The sequence below is a fragment of the Aricia agestis genome, chromosome 16 (genome assembly GCF_905147365.1).
Source record: "Aricia agestis chromosome 16, ilAriAges1.1, whole genome shotgun sequence".
NCBI classification, from domain to species: Eukaryota; Metazoa; Arthropoda; class Insecta; order Lepidoptera; family Lycaenidae; genus Aricia; species Aricia agestis.
This window is the reverse complement of record NC_056421.1, coordinates 10,811,478-10,826,660: the sequence shown is the minus strand read 5'-3', so window position 1 is coordinate 10,826,660 and position 15,183 is coordinate 10,811,478. Positions and strand designations below refer to the sequence as shown.

At 42.5% G+C, this 15,183-nt stretch overlaps 1 protein-coding gene across 1 annotated transcript in view; it reads right to left on the bottom strand.

The window, feature by feature from the left end:
- LOC121734856 (interference hedgehog-like) overlaps positions 1-13,880 on the bottom strand; it is an 87,804-nt gene extending 73,924 nt beyond the window's left edge. Inside the window, exon 1 of the mRNA XM_042125493.1 lies at positions 13,734-13,880. The gene's annotated coding sequence lies outside the window, so the exon portion shown is untranslated. The remainder of the gene's footprint in view (positions 1-13,733) is intronic.
- Positions 13,881-15,183: the final 1,303 nt, after the last annotated feature.

Here is a 15,183-nt window from a genome sequence, read left to right as displayed (position 1 = left end):
GCTTCGGCACGAATGGGCCTTCTTCCTTCCCTACCCTCCCCTATTTCCTTCCCATCTCATCCCTACCCTCCCTTACTACCCTATTCCTTCTTAAAAGGCCGGCAACGCACCTGCAGCTCTTCTGATACTGCGGGTGTCCATGGGCGACGGAAGTTGCTTTCCATCAGGTGACCCGTTTGCTCGTTTGCCCCCTTATTTCATAAAAAAAGACAAGAATTTAAGAGTCTATCATAATATTATCTAGCGGTCTTATTAATAAACAAAGTATAAGGCGGGATTGTTCAATTCAGAACAAAATCCACCAAGAGAGTAATGTAAAATGTTGCTGTCTTCTAATCCATGTGGATGATCTAAATTCTAAACTGTAATACGCTAGAATCTAGAATCTACTAAACTTATTATTACAGTTCCTTGTCTTACGTCCAAGTTCCAACTTAGGCTAGGACTTAGTAAAAACTAAACAGATATGAGAAGTGACAAAAGCAACAAATACTAAAGATCGAGGCACAAAACTACTCGTACATACAAAATGTCATAATTTGTATGAAAATCTACACATTCTTATTTTAGTTGCTTTTTATCGTCAACCCTAGCGCGATACAATTAAAAAGCACAAAATAAACATGAAAATTGCATACAAAAGGAGCTCGGTATGCGTACAATTCAATTTATCGCAAGAACGCAGCGGAGACAAAGAATGGCCGGACGGGGCAGGGATGCCAACGCAGTAATTACTGAATTAAATCGTCTTTATATTGCCTTTCGATCGTTACTGTCGCGATGTCGACTACAATGTAGAGTTATGTAATTTCGACATAAGCACTTCCGTACTAGATGTTGCGCCGATATTTCTTTGCAACGTAGGAATCGTACATTTCTCCGCAAAAAGTAGTTTTGGGCTCTTATTTTAAATTTAATCAAAATCGGTTCAGCGGTTTAAGCGAAATACAGACCTTCTTTCGCATTTATATAAATGGACTATGGGAAGTATGGATGAACCCTACTTATAGTCAAATCCAATCAAAATTAATTAGCGAAATTAATCTGTCAGCCTTTCCGTCTTTTACCTAAATCTTCACATCACACGTAGTTAATAATAGAGACTTTGAATTCTTTGAAAGGACATAACTAGACAGGGAAAATATATATTTTTCACAAGATAAACGAACTGGGAAATGACAGGCAACATTGTAGTAAATAATTTTGAATATAAAGTATCAACCCTGGACACAGTGCAGTGGACTGCATTTCTGTTAGTCTGAAAGGGGCTCCAGTTACATGCACGACTAGAATTTTACTAACGCTGTTATAACTACGTAGTTACAAACGGGGTATATTGAGACACAACGCATCTATACTTCCATACTAATAATATTATAAACTAGATGTTCCGTGCGACTTCGCCCGCGTAATTTAGGAATGTCACGGAAACCGTACATTTTTTCGCAAAAAAAGAAACCTATGTCCTTTCACGCGGTCTATTCTTCACGTGTGCGGTGTGCCACATAAAAATTTCTCCAGTAGTTTCCTAAGATCAAAAGCAATTTTAAATTATTTCCCCCCGTTTTTTCCACACTTTCCTCTATTTCTTCGCTCCTATTAGCTTTAGCGTTATAAAATATAGCCCATAGCCTTCCTCGATAAATGGGCTATCTAACACTGAAAGATTTTTTCAAATCGGACCAGTAATTCCTGAGATTAGCGCGTTCAAACAAACAAACTCTTCCGCTTTATAATATTAGTATAGAATATTATGCGAAAGTCTGTTACCTCTTCACAAACCGCTGGATGGATTTGGCTGGGTATGGAGATACTCTAGGTCCCGGGAAAGGATATTTATAAAGGAAAAATGTAAGGTTCCCGCGCGATAAACGAATTTTGGCGCAAATGTGTTGCGGGCATCATCTATTAACTATTATAATATTCTATAGGTACTATTTATATAATAATAAAAAGCAGAAGAGTTTGTTAGTTTGTTTGAACGCGCTAATCTCAGGAACTTCTGGTCCGATTTGAAAAATTCTTTCAATGTTAGATAGTCCATTTATCGAGGAAGGCTATAAGGCTATATTTTATCACGCTAAGACTAATAGGAGCGAAGAAATAGAGGAACATGTGGAAAAAAGAAGGGAAATTATTTGAAAGGGCTTATTTGAATGCGTTAATCTCAAAAACTACTGGTCCGATTTGAAAAATTATTTCAGTGTTAGACAGCCCATTTAGCGAGGAAGGCTATAGGCTATATTTATGAAACATTTCCTAAGATATGTAGGTATTATTGTTATGATGTCACAAGCGGATGCATTTGCTTTGATTTTGATGATTAAAGAAACATAAATATTATGTTTCTTTAATCTCAGATAAGTATTTAAAACAAGTTTTTTTGGGAGAAAAATGCCAAAGGAAATATATCGTAACGTACAAAAGAGGCCCAAAATAATCCGGGACCGAGGCCCTTTGGACGAAGCCTATCCATGCATTCTATTATAATGTTTAATACACAGTTTCCCTTGATCCTTTTCACATTAAACACATTAAGGGCCTGTTTCACCACTTCCTGATAAAGTGCCGGATAGGTTATCTACAACTTTTTTGACAGATTCTCCAATACTCAGTCTGTCAAATTAAGTGGTGGATAGCCTATCCGGCACTTATCAGGAAGTGGTGAAACAGGCGCTTAGTAGGTGTGAGCTTGTATTACATTTTGTTAGTTATTTAAAGCCGTACTCGATAATATTAACGATTACTTTTAATTTAAATTTAATGAAGAGTTTTAGAAAATCTTAAAGGGCATTATCGGAATCTTCATTAAATTAAAGTTAAGTTACCTTTAAAATTTTTAAATCTCTTTGAGTGGGAGCGTAAGAGGCTAAAGTCTTAACAAATTTCTACTCTACTTTTTGTAGGATTGGAAAAGTTTTCTAAATTTTTTTAAGTTACCGTATAATGAAGTTTACCAAACGATAAGGATTTAGGTGTAACGAAATACCTAATAGTGGGAAATTCTACTAGATATTAGAGTATCAAAACAGACGCCTCGCCTCGCCTCGTCTCGTTGCGGTCTGAATTGATCCTAAGGGGTCCTGGAGACAGTGTCTCAGTCGCCATTTTAAGGTCATGAGTTCATGACTTTGAGATAAAAAAATAATTTTACGCACAATAATTAACACAATATTGGCATTTGGCAATTATTTACACTGTGCCAGAGTTGTTAATCTGTTCACAATAATTTTACTTTTCACAGGAACTCACAGTTTTTATGTAATTTTGTTTTGTTTTGTAACCGTACACTTGTTACTTCACCAGACCTTCACTACATAGAGCAAAGTCTTTCGAGCCACTCTGACATTGGCAACTCACCGAGTCAGCCATTTTTAAAAGAAGAAGAACTCACAGTTTTTGCGGGTTCCTTAAATGTGGTATGCGATCGTTTCGATCAATCGAAAATGAAGTTTCTTAAGTCGCAAATATTAGCTGAGGCTATTACTAACTAGCAACTTGTGTCTACTTAGCAATTAACTATTTATTATTTTTACACTCAATTAGGGGAGTCTTGTTACTTGTATGACTACACAACTTTAATGCATAGGGTTCCTTAAAGGGTTATAATAAATATATAGGGAGGGTTAAGGGGTATTAGGTACAAACTATTCACCGCAGTTTTGTACAGATGGCTTTGTTGAGCTTGCTCAGATAGACTGCATGGTGAAAGAAATACCGTTTACCATCAAATTTTCACATAACTATCACATGATAAATCACGATATACAACCAGATTGCCGAAACACGAAGAATCGACCTAAATCCCCCGTTACAGAGTCGAATTTTGATTGAATGCTGAACTGGTCAGTCTGCTAACCTCATACTTTTAAGTTATAATGACTTAAACCTGTTAAAAACCGGCCTCGTGTGATTCGGACTCGCGCACTAAGAGATCCGTACGAGGCGGAAAAATGACGATCGTACAGTCAGACAGCAGAAAGACAGCAGAAAGGCAGCAGAAAGACAGCAGAAAGGCAGCAAACAGACAGCAGAGTCTTATAGGACCTTCCCACGTTGGTCCACGATGGACCAATATCCTTTATGATTGCGCCTGATCAACGCTGGTTGCGCATGCTATAGACTTCACAATCATGGTGACAATCATGGTATGTGATTTAGTACTCATGGGTCTTTTTGTATCTTGCGACAGAAAAAATTAAAATATCTATATTATAAAATATACAATAAAAGACAGGATTATATCCTGTTAATAGCCTGTTCCATTGCTGTCGCATAATAACCGCTCTGTATTTACCTTCGGGTACGGAACTCTAAAAACTCAAGCGAGTGCATGGGAACGCGTAATGGCCGTCACATATTTTTGGAGACAGAATGCAGATAAGCAACGCTGACCCGCGGAGAAATTATTATATTATCATGACGATTAAACCGAATTCCTACAATAAAAGGTTATAAAAGTCGACATCTGTTCATGTTAATGTTCAGATTCGATGTATTAATATCAAAATATAAATATAAAACGCCTTTATTTAAATATTTTGTACATTAAAATTATGAGTTATGATAAATTACACTGAATATTAATAAATAAACTTAAAAGAATTTGAGATCCGGCTCGAAGGACCGCACTTCTGCAGCCAGCAAGGTGGATATGGATGGTGATGATTCAAAAACTACAATTTTATACAAATGGTTCAAGATAAATCTTCAAGACAACATCTGCAAGTCGACTTGTAGTTAGTAGGTATATAATATTGTTACGGTACATGGTATACGGACACGTGGTGCGCAAGTACATACTCGAACCTTCTAAAAAGGTCCAATGTTTGTTTACGTGTTTACCCTTTATTTGTTAGCGTGTTTGAATTTAGACCTTATGACTGAGTCCATAAGGTCTAAATTAAATTCAACTTACTGCACTTATCGCAAGGACGGCAGTTTTATTGTGGCACATGCCCGAGCTTACTAGAAATTTCCCACGGTTGTTTACTTGTTTACGTGAATCGGGAAATTTCTGGAATTCGTCTCGCCATATAAAAAGAGCCGCAGGTAGGCCCGGCAATTCAGTTCGTTTCGAGTTTTCATCAAGGCGATTTCGGAGTGATCAATAGTGAGTGAACCAGTGAAACCTGCGACTTGGCTACGACCTAGGACAGTGATAGTGCTTAGTGATTGGACCTAGTGATTTGTGTTTGGACTTAGTGCTAAGTGTGTGACCTAGTGTTTAGTGCAGTGTTAATAAAGTCTTCAAGAGAGTCACCAGGTCTTTCTCTCCAAATCCTCGAACCCTAGCACGTAACAACTGGTGTCAGAAGTGCGATTTGGAGATGCCATTGACTCCGAGAGAGGACTTCAAGGGGAGTGTCAGGACAAGGGCGCAGCGAGCTGCTGCCATTGACTCCGAGAGAGGAGTTGCGGAGGCCACACCCACTGGGGACCAAGCTCCGCCCACTGAGGGACAGGCCCCACCCACTGGCCCCGCACACATGGCTCCGCCCACTGGCCACGCCCACCAGGCTCCGCCCACTTTGGTGGAAGCCACGCCCACTGGCTCCGCCCACCGGGACACGCCCACTGACCACGCCCCTCAGGCTCCGCCCACTTTGGGCATGGCCACGCCCACTGGCTCCGCCCACCAGGCCACGCCCACTCAGGCCACGCCCACTAGCTCCGCCCACCGAGGTCCGTCTGCTCAACCTCTGCCTACTGGCCCCAGCCACCATGCATCGCCCGTAGCTTCTGCGGCCCCTCAAGTGGCTCCCCAATTACAAAGCCTAATTGAGTTAATTCAGGCTCTGCAAGAATCACAAGACCGCAAGTTCGGCGCTTTACAAGAGTCACAAGACCGCAAGCTCGGCGCTTTGCAAGAGTCACAAGACCGCAAGCTCAGCGCTTTACAAGATTCTCAAAGAGCTGAAATTCACGCTTTGCAAGAGTCACAAGACCGCAAGCTCGGCGCTTTGCAAGAGTCACAAGAGCAACAAAAGGACCTCCAAGAGAAAGCGCTTTTAGCTATAAAGGATGTCAGTGACACGGTGACTAAGCTTCGTAAAGATGTCGACGTAATGGACGAACGCGTTACCGGGTTAGGAGTGGATGTGGAAAATGTGAAAACCGGCCTCACTGAACTACAGAAGAAAGTAGTGCGCCTGGAAACCACAGGAATCGCGGCGTCTAGTGGAGCTTCCGTAGTGGTACAAGGACCAAGAGTTAAAGTGCCACCATACGACGGTACTACTTCCTGGAACGCTTATCGTCAGCAATTCCAGACGGTTGCTTCTGCCAACGGATGGACTGACGAACAATGCCTGACCGCTCTCACTGTCGCGCTCAGAGGGCAAGCCTTGTCAGTCCTGGAAGCATATACAGTAAATGGGTTCAAAGACCTGATGGAAGCCCTTGAATCCAGATACGGGGAGCGACACCTGGAGCACGTGTTCCGTGCTCAACTTCGTGACAGAGTCCAACGCTCAGGAGAAGGATTACAACAATGGGCGCTGGAAATTGAAAAACTCGTCAAGAAGGCACACCCAGGAGCTGACGCCAAGATGGTCGACACGAATATTGTGCAAGCATTTGTCGACGGAATCAGGGATCTGGAGGTCAGAGCTGCGGTGAGGCTTCGTCACCACACCTCGCTTAAGGAAGCATTGGCGCATGCTTTGGAAGTCGAGGCTGTTCGCCGTGACATACGACAGACCCATAAGATCCACGAGGTCTCTGAGGAAGTCAAGGAGGTCAAGGCTCCCATGAAGAAAAGTTTTGGAGCCATGTGCTACAAGTGCGGCGAGAGGGGCCATCTTCAGCTCAACTGCCCGCAGAAGGAGACCCAGATGGCAAGAATGAAAAGGCTCGAGGAACAAATGGAGGAGCTGAAGAAGCAAGGGGCTTCGTCCCCTGTCCGGGAGCAGGGAAACGAATAAAAGCCAGGACTAAGGGGCGAGTGCTGGCTGACACGGAGGAAGCCCCAATAACGGTTGTCTCCCAAGCAAGTAGCGGAAATAGTCTGGTGATTCAGGGGACTATTAACGGGATGGACTGCAAAATGACTCTAGACACAGGAGCCTCTAGAACAATAGTGAACCCAAATTTGATAAAAGCCGCAAGGAGGCACAAGAGGAGAATTAACTGTCGGCTTCTTACCGCCTCCGGTCAGCCAATACCCGTCCTGGGAGAAATGTCAGTTACGATGAATGTGGGGGAGTCCTCATACCCTCATGACGTTATCGTGGCTGAGATTATGGATGATTGCATCTTGGGTTTGGATTTCATGAAGAAGCACAACTGCAGAATTAATGTCGCTGACGGAGTTTTCAAGTGTGGTGAAGAAGAAATTTTCATCCTTGGAGGCGCCTGCGGGAAAGTTGAATGTGTAAAGAAAGTCATAATACCTGGACGTGCGGAAGCTCGGGTGCTGGTGAAACTACCGCCAGCTGGAAAGAAGAAGTTGAATAGATGCGTGTTGATCGAAGACACACCTACCAAGACATCAGCGCAAAAACTGATGACGGCGAGAACCCTTGTTAGTGGAAGCAGTAACGCTGTGGTCAGGGTTTTGAATCTTGCTGATCGCGAGATCTGCTTGAACAAAGGTGACGTCATTGGAAAGTGCGAGGAAGTTGTCTGGATGAGAAAGTGTAATTCGATCACAGGCTCAGACTCAGCAAACACCAGCAACTATGGAATAGTGACTGAGCTACTGGATGACTGCAAGAGTAATCTGACTTATTCGCAGAGCATGAAAGCTAAGAAGTTTTTACAACGCCACGCGAATATCTTCTCCAGTCAGGAAGGCGACCTTGGAAGAACGTCGATGGTTCAGCACAGGATAGATACCGGAAGCGAGAACCCAATTCGTCAACGAGCAAGACGAATACCCATTGCAAAGGAAAAAGAAGTTGAAGGCCTTTTGGAGGACATGAGAAGGAATAAGATAATTGAACCGTCTGCAAGTCCGTGGTGCTCACCGGTTGTGTTAGTGAAGAAGAAAGATGGCAGCACAAGATTTTGTGTGGACTACAGACGTCTCAATGATGTCACTAAGAAGGACAGCTATCCATTACCTCGAATCGACGACACTCTGGATACCTTGAGTGGCATGAAATGGTTCTCGACCCTGGACCTGAAATCTGGATACTGGCAGGTGGAAATTCATCCAAAAGACAAGGAGAAGACAGCGTTCTCCACCGGTAAAGGTCTATGGCAGTTTAACGTCATGCCCTTTGGATTGTGCAACGCACCTGCCACATTTGAGCGACTCATGGAGTGTGTACTGGCAGGCTTAGTTGGAGAGGCTTGCTTAGTCTATTTGGATGACGTCATCATTGTTGGCCGCGACTTCGAGGACCATTTGCGAAACTTAGAACGAGTTTTCGCCAAAATAGAGGGGGCCAAGTTAAAGTTGAATCCGAAAAAGTGTCGTTTATTCAGGAGTAAGGTGAACTATCTCGGCCATGTTATCTCCAGTGATGGAATTCAGACGGACCCGGAGAAACTAGAAGCAGTCCAAAATTGGCCAACCCCTAAGAACAAAACCGAAGTGCGGGCATTTCTCGGCCTATGCTCCTACTACAGGCGTTTTGTTAAGGGATTCTCAGAGATAGCCAAGCCATTACATCGGCTGACAGAAGATAAACGACAGTTTATTTGGGACGAGACTTCCGAAGATTCTTTTCAGAAACTAAAGAAACATCTGTGTGAAACACCAATCCTGGGGTATCCACAACCTGAAGGTCAGTTTATAGTCGACACGGACGCAAGCAACACGGCCATTGGAGGGGTGTTATCTCAAAAACAGGGTGAAAGAGAAGTTGTAATTGCATATTTCAGCAAATCTTTATCTAAGCCAGAGAGAAACTACTGTGTGACAAGAAGAGAACTCTTGGCTGTCGTAAAGACGCTACAACATTTCAGCAAGTATCTCATTGGCAGACACTTTTTACTGCGAACTGATCACGCAGCCTTGAAGTGGCTACTACAATTCAAGAACCCAGAAGGCCAAGTAGCTCGATGGATAGAACAACTCCAGGAGTATGACTTCAAGACGGAACACCGCAGCGGAAAGTCGCATGGGAATGCCGACGCACTCTCACGAAGGCCGTGTTCAGAAGACTGCAACCATTGTGTTAAACAGGAATCTAATGAAGTGACACTAAAGTTAACGAAAACAAGTCCTTCGTGCCCATGGGAGAATGATGCTATGAGGGAGGCTCAGGAAACAGATGACGACCTTCGGCACATCATCACATGGAAGAAACGGCGTGATGAAAAACCAATCTGGAGTGTGGTAGCACCCACTGGCGCTGTCACTAAGGCGTACTGGGCGCAATGGGACAGTCTGATACTTCAAAACGGAATACTCTACCGGAAATGGGAGAAGACCAACGGCAGAGAGTTCCATCTTCAGATAGTTGTCCCAAGAACGAGAGTACCGGATGTTCTCCGTGAAATGCATGATGGCGTATCAGGAGGTCATCTAGGAGTAAAGAGGACGTTAACAAAAGTGCGAGAACGATTCTACTGGTTGCATTGTCGAGACGATGTACAGGATTGGTGCCGCAAATGCACTACTTGCGCTGCAGTGAAGGGACCACAGACAAGGAGCCGTGGGAGCCTGCGCTTGTATAACGTTGGCGCACCGTGGGAACGAATCGCAGTTGACGTAGCTGGGCCATTTCCTGTAACGGAATCAGGAAACAAGTATTTCATGGTTGTCATGGATTACTTCACCAAATGGCCCGAAGTGTTCGCCATACCAAACCAGGAAGCTACAACAGTTGCTTCTAAGCTAGTCGAAGAAGTAATATCTCGCTTTGGTGTGCCTCTAGAAATCCATTCCGATCAGGGCAGGAATTTCGAATCGCAGGTCTTCCAGGAAGTGTGCAGAATTTTGGGAATGCATAAAACGAGGACCACCGCGTACCATCCACAGTCTGATGGAATGGTTGAGAGATTTAACCAGACCCTTGAGAGGCATTTGGCGAAATTGGTAGATGACAAAGAAAAGGACTGGGACAAGTATATACCGCTCTTCCTTCTGTCGTACCGTACCGCCGAGCATGAGAGCATAAAAGCTACCCCGGCGTATGTCAATTACGGTAGAGAGCTGCGAGTACCAGTAGACCTCTTGACAGGAGGATCACCGGAAGAACCAAAGACCGTACCAGATTATGTCTGCGATTTAAGGGAAAAGATGCGCTATATACACGCCATGGTTCGGGAAAATGGGTTACAGTCAAGTGAGAACATGAAGACCAGATACGACCGGAAATCGAATACAAGCGGCTTCGAAGAAGGGTCACTGGTGTGGCTGCATAACCCAACTCGCCGAAAAGGCAAATCTCCAAAGTTGCAGACCAAGTGGGACGGCCCATACAAAGTGGTTACCCGATTGAACGATGTGACTTACAGGATTCAAAAGCAACCAAGAGGGACATTCAAAGTGGTACACATAGACCGTCTGGCGCGATACCATGGCAGTAACAATGATGCTCGGGACGAGCATCTCTAAGAGGGGAGTAGTGTTACGGTACATGGTATACGGACACGTGGTGCGCAAGTACATACTCGAACCTTCTAAAAAGGTCCAATGTTTGTTTACGTGTTTACCCTTTATTTGTTAGCGTGTTTGAATTTAGACCTTATGACTGAGTCCATAAGGTCTAAATTAAATTCAACTTACTGCACTTATCGCAAGGACGGCAGTTTTATTGTGGCACATGCCCGAGCTTACTAGAAATTTCCCACGGTTGTTTACTTGTTTACGTGAATCGGGAAATTTCTGGAATTCGTCTCGCCATATAAAAAGAGCCGCAGGTAGGCCCGGCAATTCAGTTCGTTTCGAGTTTTCATCAAGGCGATTTCGGAGTGATCAATAGTGAGTGAACCAGTGAAACCTGCGACTTGGCTACGACCTAGGACAGTGATAGTGCTTAGTGATTGGACCTAGTGATTTGTGTTTGGACTTAGTGCTAAGTGTGTGACCTAGTGTTTAGTGCAGTGTTAATAAAGTCTTCAAGAGAGTCACCAGGTCTTTCTCTCCAAATCCTCGAACCCTAGCACGTAACAATATCATCAGATATTTTTACAAAGTTTCGACGTTCACCCATCGCTATTTACCTCTTTTACTCGCCCGCAAGTATTGCTATACAGGGTGCAATTAAACCTATCTGCCAATTTTTTTTCCAGGGCTTAGGTATCACTAGGAGAGTCCATTTGACACACATACAGACAATATTATTTGGGGGGGAGGATCAATATCAGGGCCCCCGCTACCATATGTGCAGTGTGTGCAATGCACACGGGCGCCATCCTCTAGGGGCGCCAAATCGCCATCTTTAGCAGCGCCAAAACCAAGGACCCAAAAAATTTGCCTAAAGAGGCGCCAAAATCCTTTTTTTGCACACAGGCGCCAGTAGCCCTTACGGGGGCCCTGATCAATATATCAAAATTTGGCCCTCCGCGGAGCCCTGTGGCTTCGCGAAGGCCTTGTAGGGCTCCGCGAGCGATACACAGATTGTTTTTAGACATCACTCATCAGACACTAGCATACATACAATTCATTATTTAAATTTTAAGTTAATTACAGCATTGTAAACTTTATTTTAAAAGATTATTTTTTTCTCACTTTTTTTGGTAAGTAAATAAAGTGGGCCCCGTGCGAGTTTCTTACGCCGGTTCTTCTCGCCCGCGCCGATCTTGCAGAAAATATTTGCAAAAAAATATTTTTAAAATAATTATAAGACAAAAATATGTTCGTTATTTTTTTGGGGATCCGTTAAAAATTTCACTCGTTAAAAGGTTGAGAACCGCTGCTATAGCGTTCCGAAAGGTAAGCTATACGCTGACAAAAGCAATATTTTGTTGCACATACATAGTAAAGTACCCCAGCAAAGCTCTTTTCTCAAATAATAACGGGCAGGTCTGCTACATTGTACTAAGCCTTTGAAATGGACAAAGTAACGAAGATAATGGTAAGGTTCCTAGAAAACTTGTTAATACTAAAAACCTACTCGTCTCAGGTCATAAATTTGATTGTAAAAGGTCAGTCAGGTTCACTTCATACATAAAGTATGAATAATAAACAGGTTTTAAAAATGTGTGATACAAAATAGATAAAAGTTGGTGGTATAAAATTGATAAGGCTACCTTTTGCAGCAGTTTATTACGTATAATATTTTAACCAACTTCTAAGAATGGTATGCTGATTATGTATTTTGGTCTTTGGACGAAATACGAGTAGGTACATAATACTTCCTATTTACGAGTCTCAGGACAAAACTTTGTGATTTTTGGGTAAGTAAGTTGTTGTCTTTTTTGGAAAGTCAAAAATGAGATGTTTACAAGCCGCAAGTTTCATCGCGGAAGCCTCCACGTTGGTCCATTATTGCAAGGCTGCCTATAGCATGCGTCATCAATCATTGGCAATCTTGGACGAATATGGCCCTCTACATATTCGAAATAGCTTGTTGGTCTGCCATCGGTCAAGGTACAACGGCCGCATGATGAAAAGTGGGATCTCGACAACGTACCCAATTCATTATATGTACATTTTGACCAATGACCACTCTGATCCACAGCAGCGTTGCCAGACGTCCTATTTTGGCGGGACGTCCCGATTTTTTCATCAAAATGAAATGTCCCGCTTTTCGTGGAAAGCCCGAACGTACGTGCTGCGCGCTGAGAAAGAAAGGTGCGTAATGAAGATAAGAGTGTGGGAGGTAGAGGGGTGGATTTTCTTTGGCTACTTTTGCTCTCTATTGTCACGTAAACACTATTTTAACGCAAATAAAAAGATAAAAATTTAAAAAACTTTTGATTTTATACCTTTTTTTACTTTGTCCCGCTTTTGACTGAAGAATCCCGCTATTTCACTCAAAAAGATCCAATATCCCGACTTGGCACAAAAAAAATCTGGCAACGCTGATCCACAGGCCTACCTTTACCTAAATTCCACAGGTTCAATGTCATTTTACCTGAGAGTTTATATGAAAGTGATCCTGGATGGATGGATTGTATTGTATTGTAATTGTATTGTAGTCCATATCATGTTTTGTGTACAACTAAATTACACAAATGGTGTTAATTTGTTTATCAATGAAGACCGGTCATTGATAAAATTAACTTCATTGATAGAATCGTAGCTGTATGTTTGAACGCGATGTTTATTTGGGGTATTGAGTATACTGTATAAGGGAGCTGTAGCCAAGTCTTGTATATTCTTGAGAACTTGGCTACATCCAAAAAGAAAAGGGGGATATTAAGCCTTTTTAAAAATAAATAAAAAAGGTTATTTTAAAAGAAAAAGTATAAGTGGGTTGAAATGGCTATGATTAATGAGTTCTTTTGATCCACCTGTCGTCATCATCTTACCTACGAAACTACTCACTGACAGTGGTTCGAGTTTTACACCGTAATGTAAAAGGAAAATTCACTACTTATGTACAGTGTACAGTTGTACACTATTTAAGAATAACAAAGGTCTTTAGTCCCAGCAAGTGCATCTCAAAATATTTTAAGTTTCATTCAAAATACTATAGCCCCGTTGAGGCTGAGAATTAACTTTTGGTATAAGCCTAGCACAGCATATTCTGAGGTAGATAAGCCTGGATAATGGTCACGTATATCCGAATATTGATTCAGTTGTTTTGGTGCATGCAAGGTGCGCCCGAGTCAGTGCATTCTTCCATGGAGGGACGGGAGAGATATCAAGTTGCATTCCACAAAATTACCTTAGTATGCCACTTCCGAGAAACGTATTCGACACTTAACACATAATTTAATGTCGTCTTATTTAACTTTCATTAACACTTATTTGTTTTGAGCACATAAACACACGAAATATAGCGCGACTACCGAAACACACACCAAATCACCGGCGTACACAACCAAACTGGATTGAGGATTCGTTTGGCCGGTTCGAGACGGAATGCGATCTACTACCTCGCTCTTTCACACGCGTATAATCGTCCGTCTCGCTCGCAGCGAGAGGCGCCAATGCGCGGGCGCCGACTCTTCCTCCGGGAACAAAACAAAAGCTCTTTTGAAACAAGTTATTGGTAATAGCTGCCTTCACGCCTCAGGTGCCTGACGGATTCTATGACTTTTGATCTACGCATATCTTTGACCGTGCCAAAAGATAATTTGATTGTTTACTAGATGGCGCCCACAATTCCGTTGCGCCAAAATTCGTTTATCGCGTGGGAACCGCACATTTTTCCGAGATAAAAAGTATCATTTGTCCTTTCCCGGGACTCCAGGTATCTCTATACCAAATTTTAGCAAAATCGGTTCAGTAGTTAGGTAACAAACAGACACACTTTCACATATTTTTATAATAAGTATTAGTATAGATTACCCGAACCTAATTAGGGATTTCTAAAATAGATTGCCCTGTTTAGAGATTCCAGATATTGAACATAGTTCCGTATTGAAAAAATAAAAATATAATTATGTGTTCCACAGTTCCACTCAAAGTTCAGAGACTTCCGACCTACATCAAAACATACAAAACATACATAGGTCGCAGGACGTAGAGCATACTAAATTAATACAATATTATCTTACAGATTACTATACTGCAGTGCCGTAAATAGGGCGATGCCACCGGTGCCCAGGCACAGAGCGTAGACTCTGGGGGGCGCAAGAATGGCCAGACCAGAAGAATGGACAGATACTTATTTTTCGAATTGCTCCCGATAAGTTTCCGCTGCGCCCCAGAGATGTTTCCCAATGTAATAAAAAAATATCCACAGCCGAACATATAACCTCCTCCTTTCTGGAAGTCGGTTAAAAAACAAAGGTGCAGTTATATAGAAGCTCGCACAGGGCGCAAAAGAGGCTATTTACGGCACTGCTATACTGTACTAAATATGTAGGTATATTGTATAAGTACAGTAAACTGTATATACAGTGTGTAACAAAAATAAGTGATAATACTTTAGGGTGTGTACGTGTTCCTTGTAGAGAGTTCACTGTGAAAGTAGCAGCGCTGAAAGACGAAATTTTTTTTTCACTTTTGTATGGGCAAGGGCCCGAGCGTCACGATTTTCCCCATACAAAAGTGAAAAAAAAAGTTGGTCGTTCAGGGCTGCTACTTTCACAGTGAACTCTCTACAAGGAACACGAACACATCCTAAAGTATTATCACTTATTTTTGTTACACCCTGTATACATAATTAA